This window comes from Rhinoderma darwinii, unplaced genomic scaffold, assembly GCF_050947455.1.
Source record: "Rhinoderma darwinii isolate aRhiDar2 unplaced genomic scaffold, aRhiDar2.hap1 Scaffold_4475, whole genome shotgun sequence".
NCBI classification, from domain to species: domain Eukaryota; kingdom Metazoa; phylum Chordata; class Amphibia; order Anura; family Rhinodermatidae; genus Rhinoderma; species Rhinoderma darwinii.
Window position 1 is genome coordinate 1 of NW_027463918.1, and position 13,903 is coordinate 13,903.

Below are 13,903 nucleotides of genomic sequence, written 5' to 3' on the forward strand. Positions count from 1 at the left end.
CCTACATTTCAAGAAGAAGTAAGAATTGCAGTTGCAACAAAGCCTTGCTTGCCTACAAAGAGAGCAGCAATTTGGATTTGTTACTATGTTACCTAGAAGAATAACAAACTGTGCAAGGATGGAGGTTGTAGGAGCAAGGAGAAGTTGTCTGTAAAGTTGGTGGATGCCTATTTTCCATTTTGCAGTCCCTTGTCTCCCTCTTGTGGCCTCCTGGAGGCAACTAGCTGTGCAAAAAAAAGACAGCCTGGCGGCCGGCTGTTGCAGTGTTGCCCTCTCAGGCAACACTGAGTGACTGACTGAGCCTCACCGTCTTATATAAAGTTCAGATGGAACTTTGCACGTGTCATAGTGGAGCCCTCAGGATTCCAGAGCCAGCTTTCTGACATCATAATGGGGCCTCAGAGATAAAAGCCTGGGCCCAGGCAGTGTTGGTCAGTGCTGCTCAGCAGGCAGCACTGGACTGGACTGGATTACAGCTGATACAAGGTGTGAAGGAACAAGGGGTGGCTGTGGGCATGCACTTGCTGCCGCTGCCAGTGTTTATCTGCATGGCAGCAGGGCATTTGGGCGTTGCCAGGAAGGCGTTTTTATGTAGATTCCTCCTCTTTCAGCACTGCATTGTGGTGCAAGCAAAAGAAGCAAATCCTGTCTGGCTTCCTCTCCGGCCTTTATTCACCTCCCGTGTAGCTGTGAGTGTGTGAGCCTGCAGGGCCCCATGGAATTGCCTAGAAGTAGGCTGAATCGCTGCAAGGGCTGAACAGCAGTATCGGGCAGGCTCGGGCAACGCGCGGCCCGTTCGGGTTATCGCTTCTCGGCCTTTTGGCTAAGATCAAGTGTAGTATCTGTTCTTATCAGTTTAATATCTGATACGTCCCCTATCTGGGGACCATATATTAAATGGATTTTTAGAACAGGGAGATGGAAATAGAGCTTGCTCTGTCCACTCCACGCATTGACCTGGTATTGCAGTATTTCCAGGACCGGTGCACCCTTTCCTTATGTGTTGACTAAAAGCAGATTCCAAAAGTGTTTTTTGTCTTTGCTATTGTTTCTGTCTTTCTGAAGGGATCTCCCCTTTTAATCCCATTATTTCAACACCTGTTGGACAATGCATGAGTGATAATGAGCTCATTGATTAAATGCAATTAATGAATAGATTGCCACCTCTTGTTGTGTGTCGTCTGTGTTTCTGTGTTTCCGGCATTTCACATTGGAACACCTCATTCACCTTCCTTGTCTTCTCTCCGCCCTCCCTTTTAGGTAAGTTAAAGAGCTGCACCTGAGCCAGCCACTGATTGATTGATTGATTGATTGATTGATTGATTGATTGATTGATTGCAGCACAACAGTCAAATAGTGGAGTGGAGTAGGGGAACAGCAAACAGCCAATAAAGCAGCCCGCCCGCTCGCCTGCCCGCCACAATGGACCTACCTGTGTACACTAGATGGATGTGATGGAATGTACTGTCGTCCCTACATTTCAAGAAGAAGTAAGAATTGCAGTTGCAACAAAGCCTTGCTTGCCTACAAAGAGAGCAGCAATTTGGATTTGTTACTATGTTACCTAGAAGAATAACAAACTGTGCAAGGATGGAGGTTGTAGGAGCAAGGAGAAGTTGTCTGTAAAGTTGGTGGATGCCTATTTTCCATTTTGCAGTCCCTTGTCTCCCTCTTGTGGCCTCCTGGAGGCAACTAGCTGTGCAAAAAAAAGACAGCCTGGCGGCCGGCTGTTGCAGTGTTGCCCTCTCAGGCAACACTGAGTGACTGACTGAGCCTCACCGTCTTATATAAAGTTCAGACGGAACTTTGCACGTGTCATAGTGGAGCCCTCAGGATTCCAGAGCCAGCTTTCTGACATCATAATGGGGCCTCAGAGATAAAAGCCTGGGCCCAGGCAGTGTTGGTCAGTGCTGCTCAGCAGGCAGCACTGGACTGGACTGGATTACAGCTGATACAAGGTGTGAAGGAACAAGGGGTGGCTGTGGGCATGCACTTGCTGCCGCTGCCAGTGTTTATCTGCATGGCAGCAGGGCATTTGGGCGTTGCCAGGAAGGCGTTTTTATGTAGATTCCTCCTCTTTCAGCACTGCATTGTGGTGCAAGCAAAAGAAGCAAATCCTGTCTGGCTTCCTCTCCGGCCTTTATTCACCTCCCGTGTAGCTGTGAGTGTGTGAGCCTGCAGGGCCCCATGGAATTGCCTAGAAGTAGGCTGAATCGCTGCAAGGGCTGAACAGCAGTATCGGGCAGGCTCGGGCAACGCGCGGCCCGTTCGGGTTATCGCTTCTCGGCCTTTTGGCTAAGATCAAGTGTAGTATCTGTTCTTATCAGTTTAATATCTGATACGTCCCCTATCTGGGGACCATATATTAAATGGATTTTTAGAACAGGGAGATGGAAATAGAGCTTGCTCTGTCCACTCCACGCATTGACCTGGTATTGCAGTATTTCCAGGACCGGTGCACCCTTTCCTTATGTGTTGACTAAAAGCAGATTCCAAAAGTGTTTTTTGTCTTTGCTATTGTTTCTGTCTTTCTGAAGGGATCTCCCCTTTTAATCCCATTATTTCAACACCTGTTGGACAATGCATGAGTGATAATGAGCTCATTGATTAAATGCAATTAATGAATAGATTGCCACCTCTTGTTGTGTGTCGTCTGTGTTTCTGTGTTTCCGGCATTTCACATTGGAACACCTCATTCACCTTCCTTGTCTTCTCTCCGCCCTCCCTTTTAGGTAAGTTAAAGAGCTGCACCTGAGCCAGCCACTGATTGATTGATTGATTGATTGATTGATTGATTGATTGATTGCAGCACAACAGTCAAATAGTGGAGTGGAGTAGGGGAACAGCAAACAGCCAATAAAGCAGCCCGCCCGCTCGCCTGCCCGCCACAATGGACCTACCTGTGTACACTAGATGGATGTGATGGAATGTACTGTCGTCCCTACATTTCAAGAAGAAGTAAGAATTGCAGTTGCAACAAAGCCTTGCTTGCCTACAAAGAGAGCAGCAATTTGGATTTGTTACTATGTTACCTAGAAGAATAACAAACTGTGCAAGGATGGAGGTTGTAGGAGCAAGGAGAAGTTGTCTGTAAAGTTGGTGGATGCCTATTTTCCATTTTGCAGTCCCTTGTCTCCCTCTTGTGGCCTCCTGGAGGCAACTAGCTGTGCAAAAAAAAGACAGCCTGGCGGCCGGCTGTTGCAGTGTTGCCCTCTCAGGCAACACTGAGTGACTGACTGAGCCTCACCGTCTTATATAAAGTTCAGACGGAACTTTGCACGTGTCATAGTGGAGCCCTCAGGATTCCAGAGCCAGCTTTCTGACATCATAATGGGGCCTCAGAGATAAAAGCCTGGGCCCAGGCAGTGTTGGTCAGTGCTGCTCAGCAGGCAGCACTGGACTGGACTGGATTACAGCTGATACAAGGTGTGAAGGAACAAGGGGTGGCTGTGGGCATGCACTTGCTGCCGCTGCCAGTGTTTATCTGCATGGCAGCAGGGCATTTGGGCGTTGCCAGGAAGGCGTTTTTATGTAGATTCCTCCTCTTTCAGCACTGCATTGTGGTGCAAGCAAAAGAAGCAAATCCTGTCTGGCTTCCTCTCCGGCCTTTATTCACCTCCCGTGTAGCTGTGAGTGTGTGAGCCTGCAGGGCCCCATGGAATTGCCTAGAAGTAGGCTGAATCGCTGCAAGGGCTGAACAGCAGTATCGGGCAGGCTCGGGCAACGCGCGGCCCGTTCGGGTTATCGCTTCTCGGCCTTTTGGCTAAGATCAAGTGTAGTATCTGTTCTTATCAGTTTAATATCTGATACGTCCCCTATCTGGGGACCATATATTAAATGGATTTTTAGAACAGGGAGATGGAAATAGAGCTTGCTCTGTCCACTCCACGCATTGACCTGGTATTGCAGTATTTCCAGGACCGGTGCACCCTTTCCTTATGTGTTGACTAAAAGCAGATTCCAAAAGTGTTTTTTGTCTTTGCTATTGTTTCTGTCTTTCTGAAGGGATCTCCCCTTTTAATCCCATTATTTCAACACCTGTTGGACAATGCATGAGTGATAATGAGCTCATTGATTAAATGCAATTAATGAATAGATTGCCACCTCTTGTTGTGTGTCGTCTGTGTTTCTGTGTTTCCGGCATTTCACATTGGAACACCTCATTCACCTTCCTTGTCTTCTCTCCGCCCTCCCTTTTAGGTAAGTTAAAGAGCTGCACCTGAGCCAGCCACTGATTGATTGATTGATTGATTGATTGATTGATTGATTGATTGATTGATTGATTGATGCAGCACAACAGTCAAATAGTGGAGTGGAGTAGGGGAACAGCAAACAGCCAATAAAGCAGCCCGCCCGCTCGCCTGCCCGCCACAATGGACCTACCTGTGTACACTAGATGGATGTGATGGAATGTACTGTCGTCCCTACATTTCAAGAAGAAGTAAGAATTGCAGTTGCAACAAAGCCTTGCTTGCCTACAAAGAGAGCAGCAATTTGGATTTGTTACTATGTTACCTAGAAGAATAACAAACTGTGCAAGGATGGAGGTTGTAGGAGCAAGGAGAAGTTGTCTGTAAAGTTGGTGGATGCCTATTTTCCATTTTGCAGTCCCTTGTCTCCCTCTTGTGGCCTCCTGGAGGCAACTAGCTGTGCAAAAAAAAGACAGCCTGGCGGCCGGCTGTTGCAGTGTTGCCCTCTCAGGCAACACTGAGTGACTGACTGAGCCTCACCGTCTTATATAAAGTTCAGACGGAACTTTGCACGTGTCATAGTGGAGCCCTCAGGATTCCAGAGCCAGCTTTCTGACATCATAATGGGGCCTCAGAGATAAAAGCCTGGGCCCAGGCAGTGTTGGTCAGTGCTGCTCAGCAGGCAGCACTGGACTGGACTGGATTACAGCTGATACAAGGTGTGAAGGAACAAGGGGTGGCTGTGGGCATGCACTTGCTGCCGCTGCCAGTGTTTATCTGCATGGCAGCAGGGCATTTGGGCGTTGCCAGGAAGGCGTTTTTATGTAGATTCCTCCTCTTTCAGCACTGCATTGTGGTGCAAGCAAAAGAAGCAAATCCTGTCTGGCTTCCTCTCCGGCCTTTATTCACCTCCCGTGTAGCTGTGAGTGTGTGAGCCTGCAGGGCCCCATGGAATTGCCTAGAAGTAGGCTGAATCGCTGCAAGGGCTGAACAGCAGTATCGGGCAGGCTCGGGCAACGCGCGGCCCGTTCGGGTTATCGCTTCTCGGCCTTTTGGCTAAGATCAAGTGTAGTATCTGTTCTTATCAGTTTAATATCTGATACGTCCCCTATCTGGGGACCATATATTAAATGGATTTTTAGAACAGGGAGATGGAAATAGAGCTTGCTCTGTCCACTCCACGCATTGACCTGGTATTGCAGTATTTCCAGGACCGGTGCACCCTTTCCTTATGTGTTGACTAAAAGCAGATTCCAAAAGTGTTTTTTGTCTTTGCTATTGTTTCTGTCTTTCTGAAGGGATCTCCCCTTTTAATCCCATTATTTCAACACCTGTTGGACAATGCATGAGTGATAATGAGCTCATTGATTAAATGCAATTAATGAATAGATTGCCACCTCTTGTTGTGTGTCGTCTGTGTTTCTGTGTTTCCGGCATTTCACATTGGAACACCTCATTCACCTTCCTTGTCTTCTCTCCGCCCTCCCTTTTAGGTAAGTTAAAGAGCTGCACCTGAGCCAGCCACTGATTGATTGATTGATTGATTGATTGATTGATTGATTGATTGATGCAGCACAACAGTCAAATAGTGGAGTGGAGTAGGGGAACAGCAAACAGCCAATAAAGCAGCCCGCCCGCTCGCCTGCCCGCCACAATGGACCTACCTGTGTACACTAGATGGATGTGATGGAATGTACTGTCGTCCCTACATTTCAAGAAGAAGTAAGAATTGCAGTTGCAACAAAGCCTTGCTTGCCTACAAAGAGAGCAGCAATTTGGATTTGTTACTATGTTACCTAGAAGAATAACAAACTGTGCAAGGATGGAGGTTGTAGGAGCAAGGAGAAGTTGTCTGTAAAGTTGGTGGATGCCTATTTTCCATTTTGCAGTCCCTTGTCTCCCTCTTGTGGCCTCCTGGAGGCAACTAGCTGTGCAAAAAAAAGACAGCCTGGCGGCCGGCTGTTGCAGTGTTGCCCTCTCAGGCAACACTGAGTGACTGACTGAGCCTCACCGTCTTATATAAAGTTCAGACGGAACTTTGCACGTGTCATAGTGGAGCCCTCAGGATTCCAGAGCCAGCTTTCTGACATCATAATGGGGCCTCAGAGATAAAAGCCTGGGCCCAGGCAGTGTTGGTCAGTGCTGCTCAGCAGGCAGCACTGGACTGGACTGGATTACAGCTGATACAAGGTGTGAAGGAACAAGGGGTGGCTGTGGGCATGCACTTGCTGCCGCTGCCAGTGTTTATCTGCATGGCAGCAGGGCATTTGGGCGTTGCCAGGAAGGCGTTTTTATGTAGATTCCTCCTCTTTCAGCACTGCATTGTGGTGCAAGCAAAAGAAGCAAATCCTGTCTGGCTTCCTCTCCGGCCTTTATTCACCTCCCGTGTAGCTGTGAGTGTGTGAGCCTGCAGGGCCCCATGGAATTGCCTAGAAGTAGGCTGAATCGCTGCAAGGGCTGAACAGCAGTATCGGGCAGGCTCGGGCAACGCGCGGCCCGTTCGGGTTATCGCTTCTCGGCCTTTTGGCTAAGATCAAGTGTAGTATCTGTTCTTATCAGTTTAATATCTGATACGTCCCCTATCTGGGGACCATATATTAAATGGATTTTTAGAACAGGGAGATGGAAATAGAGCTTGCTCTGTCCACTCCACGCATTGACCTGGTATTGCAGTATTTCCAGGACCGGTGCACCCTTTCCTTATGTGTTGACTAAAAGCAGATTCCAAAAGTGTTTTTTGTCTTTGCTATTGTTTCTGTCTTTCTGAAGGGATCTCCCCTTTTAATCCCATTATTTCAACACCTGTTGGACAATGCATGAGTGATAATGAGCTCATTGATTAAATGCAATTAATGAATAGATTGCCACCTCTTGTTGTGTGTCGTCTGTGTTTCTGTGTTTCCGGCATTTCACATTGGAACACCTCATTCACCTTCCTTGTCTTCTCTCCGCCCTCCCTTTTAGGTAAGTTAAAGAGCTGCACCTGAGCCAGCCACTGATTGATTGATTGATTGATTGATTGATTGATTGATTGATTGATTGATTGATTGATGCAGCACAACAGTCAAATAGTGGAGTGGAGTAGGGGAACAGCAAACAGCCAATAAAGCAGCCCGCCCGCTCGCCTGCCCGCCACAATGGACCTACCTGTGTACACTAGATGGATGTGATGGAATGTACTGTCGTCCCTACATTTCAAGAAGAAGTAAGAATTGCAGTTGCAACAAAGCCTTGCTTGCCTACAAAGAGAGCAGCAATTTGGATTTGTTACTATGTTACCTAGAAGAATAACAAACTGTGCAAGGATGGAGGTTGTAGGAGCAAGGAGAAGTTGTCTGTAAAGTTGGTGGATGCCTATTTTCCATTTTGCAGTCCCTTGTCTCCCTCTTGTGGCCTCCTGGAGGCAACTAGCTGTGCAAAAAAAAGACAGCCTGGCGGCCGGCTGTTGCAGTGTTGCCCTCTCAGGCAACACTGAGTGACTGACTGAGCCTCACCGTCTTATATAAAGTTCAGACGGAACTTTGCACGTGTCATAGTGGAGCCCTCAGGATTCCAGAGCCAGCTTTCTGACATCATAATGGGGCCTCAGAGATAAAAGCCTGGGCCCAGGCAGTGTTGGTCAGTGCTGCTCAGCAGGCAGCACTGGACTGGACTGGATTACAGCTGATACAAGGTGTGAAGGAACAAGGGGTGGCTGTGGGCATGCACTTGCTGCCGCTGCCAGTGTTTATCTGCATGGCAGCAGGGCATTTGGGCGTTGCCAGGAAGGCGTTTTTATGTAGATTCCTCCTCTTTCAGCACTGCATTGTGGTGCAAGCAAAAGAAGCAAATCCTGTCTGGCTTCCTCTCCGGCCTTTATTCACCTCCCGTGTAGCTGTGAGTGTGTGAGCCTGCAGGGCCCCATGGAATTGCCTAGAAGTAGGCTGAATCGCTGCAAGGGCTGAACAGCAGTATCGGGCAGGCTCGGGCAACGCGCGGCCCGTTCGGGTTATCGCTTCTCGGCCTTTTGGCTAAGATCAAGTGTAGTATCTGTTCTTATCAGTTTAATATCTGATACGTCCCCTATCTGGGGACCATATATTAAATGGATTTTTAGAACAGGGAGATGGAAATAGAGCTTGCTCTGTCCACTCCACGCATTGACCTGGTATTGCAGTATTTCCAGGACCGGTGCACCCTTTCCTTATGTGTTGACTAAAAGCAGATTCCAAAAGTGTTTTTTGTCTTTGCTATTGTTTCTGTCTTTCTGAAGGGATCTCCCCTTTTAATCCCATTATTTCAACACCTGTTGGACAATGCATGAGTGATAATGAGCTCATTGATTAAATGCAATTAATGAATAGATTGCCACCTCTTGTTGTGTGTCGTCTGTGTTTCTGTGTTTCCGGCATTTCACATTGGAACACCTCATTCACCTTCCTTGTCTTCTCTCCGCCCTCCCTTTTAGGTAAGTTAAAGAGCTGCACCTGAGCCAGCCACTGATTGATTGATTGATTGATTGATTGATTGATTGATTGATTGATTGATTGATGCAGCACAACAGTCAAATAGTGGAGTGGAGTAGGGGAACAGCAAACAGCCAATAAAGCAGCCCGCCCGCTCGCCTGCCCGCCACAATGGACCTACCTGTGTACACTAGATGGATGTGATGGAATGTACTGTCGTCCCTACATTTCAAGAAGAAGTAAGAATTGCAGTTGCAACAAAGCCTTGCTTGCCTACAAAGAGAGCAGCAATTTGGATTTGTTACTATGTTACCTAGAAGAATAACAAACTGTGCAAGGATGGAGGTTGTAGGAGCAAGGAGAAGTTGTCTGTAAAGTTGGTGGATGCCTATTTTCCATTTTGCAGTCCCTTGTCTCCCTCTTGTGGCCTCCTGGAGGCAACTAGCTGTGCAAAAAAAAGACAGCCTGGCGGCCGGCTGTTGCAGTGTTGCCCTCTCAGGCAACACTGAGTGACTGACTGAGCCTCACCGTCTTATATAAAGTTCAGATGGAACTTTGCACGTGTCATAGTGGAGCCCTCAGGATTCCAGAGCCAGCTTTCTGACATCATAATGGGGCCTCAGAGATAAAAGCCTGGGCCCAGGCAGTGTTGGTCAGTGCTGCTCAGCAGGCAGCACTGGACTGGACTGGATTACAGCTGATACAAGGTGTGAAGGAACAAGGGGTGGCTGTGGGCATGCACTTGCTGCCGCTGCCAGTGTTTATCTGCATGGCAGCAGGGCATTTGGGCGTTGCCAGGAAGGCGTTTTTATGTAGATTCCTCCTCTTTCAGCACTGCATTGTGGTGCAAGCAAAAGAAGCAAATCCTGTCTGGCTTCCTCTCCGGCCTTTATTCACCTCCCGTGTAGCTGTGAGTGTGTGAGCCTGCAGGGCCCCATGGAATTGCCTAGAAGTAGGCTGAATCGCTGCAAGGGCTGAACAGCAGTATCGGGCAGGCTCGGGCAACGCGCGGCCCGTTCGGGTTATCGCTTCTCGGCCTTTTGGCTAAGATCAAGTGTAGTATCTGTTCTTATCAGTTTAATATCTGATACGTCCCCTATCTGGGGACCATATATTAAATGGATTTTTAGAACAGGGAGATGGAAATAGAGCTTGCTCTGTCCACTCCACGCATTGACCTGGTATTGCAGTATTTCCAGGACCGGTGCACCCTTTCCTTATGTGTTGACTAAAAGCAGATTCCAAAAGTGTTTTTTGTCTTTGCTATTGTTTCTGTCTTTCTGAAGGGATCTCCCCTTTTAATCCCATTATTTCAACACCTGTTGGACAATGCATGAGTGATAATGAGCTCATTGATTAAATGCAATTAATGAATAGATTGCCACCTCTTGTTGTGTGTCGTCTGTGTTTCTGTGTTTCCGGCATTTCACATTGGAACACCTCATTCACCTTCCTTGTCTTCTCTCCGCCCTCCCTTTTAGGTAAGTTAAAGAGCTGCACCTGAGCCAGCCACTGATTGATTGATTGATTGATTGATTGATTGATTGATTGATTGATTGATTGATTGATTGATTGATGCAGCACAACAGTCAAATAGTGGAGTGGAGTAGGGGAACAGCAAACAGCCAATAAAGCAGCCCGCCCGCTCGCCTGCCCGCCACAATGGACCTACCTGTGTACACTAGATGGATGTGATGGAATGTACTGTCGTCCCTACATTTCAAGAAGAAGTAAGAATTGCAGTTGCAACAAAGCCTTGCTTGCCTACAAAGAGAGCAGCAATTTGGATTTGTTACTATGTTACCTAGAAGAATAACAAACTGTGCAAGGATGGAGGTTGTAGGAGCAAGGAGAAGTTGTCTGTAAAGTTGGTGGATGCCTATTTTCCATTTTGCAGTCCCTTGTCTCCCTCTTGTGGCCTCCTGGAGGCAACTAGCTGTGCAAAAAAAAGACAGCCTGGCGGCCGGCTGTTGCAGTGTTGCCCTCTCAGGCAACACTGAGTGACTGACTGAGCCTCACCGTCTTATATAAAGTTCAGATGGAACTTTGCACGTGTCATAGTGGAGCCCTCAGGATTCCAGAGCCAGCTTTCTGACATCATAATGGGGCCTCAGAGATAAAAGCCTGGGCCCAGGCAGTGTTGGTCAGTGCTGCTCAGCAGGCAGCACTGGACTGGACTGGATTACAGCTGATACAAGGTGTGAAGGAACAAGGGGTGGCTGTGGGCATGCACTTGCTGCCGCTGCCAGTGTTTATCTGCATGGCAGCAGGGCATTTGGGCGTTGCCAGGAAGGCGTTTTTATGTAGATTCCTCCTCTTTCAGCACTGCATTGTGGTGCAAGCAAAAGAAGCAAATCCTGTCTGGCTTCCTCTCCGGCCTTTATTCACCTCCCGTGTAGCTGTGAGTGTGTGAGCCTGCAGGGCCCCATGGAATTGCCTAGAAGTAGGCTGAATCGCTGCAAGGGCTGAACAGCAGTATCGGGCAGGCTCGGGCAACGCGCGGCCCGTTCGGGTTATCGCTTCTCGGCCTTTTGGCTAAGATCAAGTGTAGTATCTGTTCTTATCAGTTTAATATCTGATACGTCCCCTATCTGGGGACCATATATTAAATGGATTTTTAGAACAGGGAGATGGAAATAGAGCTTGCTCTGTCCACTCCACGCATTGACCTGGTATTGCAGTATTTCCAGGACCGGTGCACCCTTTCCTTATGTGTTGACTAAAAGCAGATTCCAAAAGTGTTTTTTGTCTTTGCTATTGTTTCTGTCTTTCTGAAGGGATCTCCCCTTTTAATCCCATTATTTCAACACCTGTTGGACAATGCATGAGTGATAATGAGCTCATTGATTAAATGCAATTAATGAATAGATTGCCACCTCTTGTTGTGTGTCGTCTGTGTTTCTGTGTTTCCGGCATTTCACATTGGAACACCTCATTCACCTTCCTTGTCTTCTCTCCGCCCTCCCTTTTAGGTAAGTTAAAGAGCTGCACCTGAGCCAGCCACTGATTGATTGATTGATTGATTGATTGATTGATTGATTGCAGCACAACAGTCAAATAGTGGAGTGGAGTAGGGGAACAGCAAACAGCCAATAAAGCAGCCCGCCCGCTCGCCTGCCCGCCACAATGGACCTACCTGTGTACACTAGATGGATGTGATGGAATGTACTGTCGTCCCTACATTTCAAGAAGAAGTAAGAATTGCAGTTGCAACAAAGCCTTGCTTGCCTACAAAGAGAGCAGCAATTTGGATTTGTTACTATGTTACCTAGAAGAATAACAAACTGTGCAAGGATGGAGGTTGTAGGAGCAAGGAGAAGTTGTCTGTAAAGTTGGTGGATGCCTATTTTCCATTTTGCAGTCCCTTGTCTCCCTCTTGTGGCCTCCTGGAGGCAACTAGCTGTGCAAAAAAAAGACAGCCTGGCGGCCGGCTGTTGCAGTGTTGCCCTCTCAGGCAACACTGAGTGACTGACTGAGCCTCACCGTCTTATATAAAGTTCAGACGGAACTTTGCACGTGTCATAGTGGAGCCCTCAGGATTCCAGAGCCAGCTTTCTGACATCATAATGGGGCCTCAGAGATAAAAGCCTGGGCCCAGGCAGTGTTGGTCAGTGCTGCTCAGCAGGCAGCACTGGACTGGACTGGATTACAGCTGATACAAGGTGTGAAGGAACAAGGGGTGGCTGTGGGCATGCACTTGCTGCCGCTGCCAGTGTTTATCTGCATGGCAGCAGGGCATTTGGGCGTTGCCAGGAAGGCGTTTTTATGTAGATTCCTCCTCTTTCAGCACTGCATTGTGGTGCAAGCAAAAGAAGCAAATCCTGTCTGGCTTCCTCTCCGGCCTTTATTCACCTCCCGTGTAGCTGTGAGTGTGTGAGCCTGCAGGGCCCCATGGAATTGCCTAGAAGTAGGCTGAATCGCTGCAAGGGCTGAACAGCAGTATCGGGCAGGCTCGGGCAACGCGCGGCCCGTTCGGGTTATCGCTTCTCGGCCTTTTGGCTAAGATCAAGTGTAGTATCTGTTCTTATCAGTTTAATATCTGATACGTCCCCTATCTGGGGACCATATATTAAATGGATTTTTAGAACAGGGAGATGGAAATAGAGCTTGCTCTGTCCACTCCACGCATTGACCTGGTATTGCAGTATTTCCAGGACCGGTGCACCCTTTCCTTATGTGTTGACTAAAAGCAGATTCCAAAAGTGTTTTTTGTCTTTGCTATTGTTTCTGTCTTTCTGAAGGGATCTCCCCTTTTAATCCCATTATTTCAACACCTGTTGGACAATGCATGAGTGATAATGAGCTCATTGATTAAATGCAATTAATGAATAGATTGCCACCTCTTGTTGTGTGTCGTCTGTGTTTCTGTGTTTCCGGCATTTCACATTGGAACACCTCATTCACCTTCCTTGTCTTCTCTCCGCCCTCCCTTTTAGGTAAGTTAAAGAGCTGCACCTGAGCCAGCCACTGATTGATTGATTGATTGATTGATTGATTGATTGATTGATGCAGCACAACAGTCAAATAGTGGAGTGGAGTAGGGGAACAGCAAACAGCCAATAAAGCAGCCCGCCCGCTCGCCTGCCCGCCACAATGGACCTACCTGTGTACACTAGATGGATGTGATGGAATGTACTGTCGTCCCTACATTTCAAGAAGAAGTAAGAATTGCAGTTGCAACAAAGCCTTGCTTGCCTACAAAGAGAGCAGCAATTTGGATTTGTTACTATGTTACCTAGAAGAATAACAAACTGTGCAAGGATGGAGGTTGTAGGAGCAAGGAGAAGTTGTCTGTAAAGTTGGTGGATGCCTATTTTCCATTTTGCAGTCCCTTGTCTCCCTCTTGTGGCCTCCTGGAGGCAACTAGCTGTGCAAAAAAAAGACAGCCTGGCGGCCGGCTGTTGCAGTGTTGCCCTCTCAGGCAACACTGAGTGACTGACTGAGCCTCACCGTCTTATATAAAGTTCAGACGGAACTTTGCACGTGTCATAGTGGAGCCCTCAGGATTCCAGAGCCAGCTTTCTGACATCATAATGGGGCCTCAGAGATAAAAGCCTGGGCCCAGGCAGTGTTGGTCAGTGCTGCTCAGCAGGCAGCACTGGACTGGACTGGATTACAGCTGATACAAGGTGTGAAGGAACAAGGGGTGGCTGTGGGCATGCACTTGCTGCCGCTGCCAGTGTTTATCTGCATGGCAGCAGGGCATTTGGGCGTTGCCAGGAAGGCGTTTTTATGTAGATTCCTCCTCTTTCAGCACTGCATTGTGGT

General features: G+C 47.9%; 9 non-coding genes across 9 annotated transcripts; all 9 read left to right on the top strand.

The window, feature by feature from the left end:
- The first annotated feature begins 803 nt into the window (after positions 1-803).
- LOC142716138 (U2 spliceosomal RNA) lies at positions 804-994 on the top strand. Its single transcript, XR_012871403.1, has one exon. It is a non-coding gene; the product is annotated as a U2 spliceosomal RNA (small nuclear RNA).
- A 1,281-nt stretch (positions 995-2,275) lies between these two features.
- On the top strand, positions 2,276-2,466 carry LOC142716153 (U2 spliceosomal RNA). The gene has a single exon (XR_012871417.1). It is a non-coding gene; the product is annotated as a U2 spliceosomal RNA (small nuclear RNA).
- A 1,277-nt stretch (positions 2,467-3,743) lies between these two features.
- On the top strand, positions 3,744-3,934 carry LOC142716165 (U2 spliceosomal RNA). Its single transcript, XR_012871428.1, has one exon. It is a non-coding gene; the product is annotated as a U2 spliceosomal RNA (small nuclear RNA).
- A 1,292-nt stretch (positions 3,935-5,226) lies between these two features.
- On the top strand, positions 5,227-5,417 carry LOC142716177 (U2 spliceosomal RNA). The gene has a single exon (XR_012871439.1). It is a non-coding gene; the product is annotated as a U2 spliceosomal RNA (small nuclear RNA).
- Positions 5,418-6,697: 1,280 nt separating this feature from the next.
- On the top strand, positions 6,698-6,888 carry LOC142716189 (U2 spliceosomal RNA). The gene has a single exon (XR_012871450.1). It is a non-coding gene; the product is annotated as a U2 spliceosomal RNA (small nuclear RNA).
- A 1,292-nt stretch (positions 6,889-8,180) lies between these two features.
- LOC142716142 (U2 spliceosomal RNA) lies at positions 8,181-8,371 on the top strand. The gene has a single exon (XR_012871407.1). It is a non-coding gene; the product is annotated as a U2 spliceosomal RNA (small nuclear RNA).
- Positions 8,372-9,659: 1,288 nt separating this feature from the next.
- LOC142716143 (U2 spliceosomal RNA) lies at positions 9,660-9,850 on the top strand. The gene has a single exon (XR_012871408.1). It is a non-coding gene; the product is annotated as a U2 spliceosomal RNA (small nuclear RNA).
- Positions 9,851-11,150: 1,300 nt separating this feature from the next.
- LOC142716144 (U2 spliceosomal RNA) lies at positions 11,151-11,341 on the top strand. The gene has a single exon (XR_012871409.1). It is a non-coding gene; the product is annotated as a U2 spliceosomal RNA (small nuclear RNA).
- Positions 11,342-12,614: 1,273 nt separating this feature from the next.
- LOC142716145 (U2 spliceosomal RNA) lies at positions 12,615-12,805 on the top strand. The gene has a single exon (XR_012871410.1). It is a non-coding gene; the product is annotated as a U2 spliceosomal RNA (small nuclear RNA).
- Positions 12,806-13,903: the final 1,098 nt, after the last annotated feature.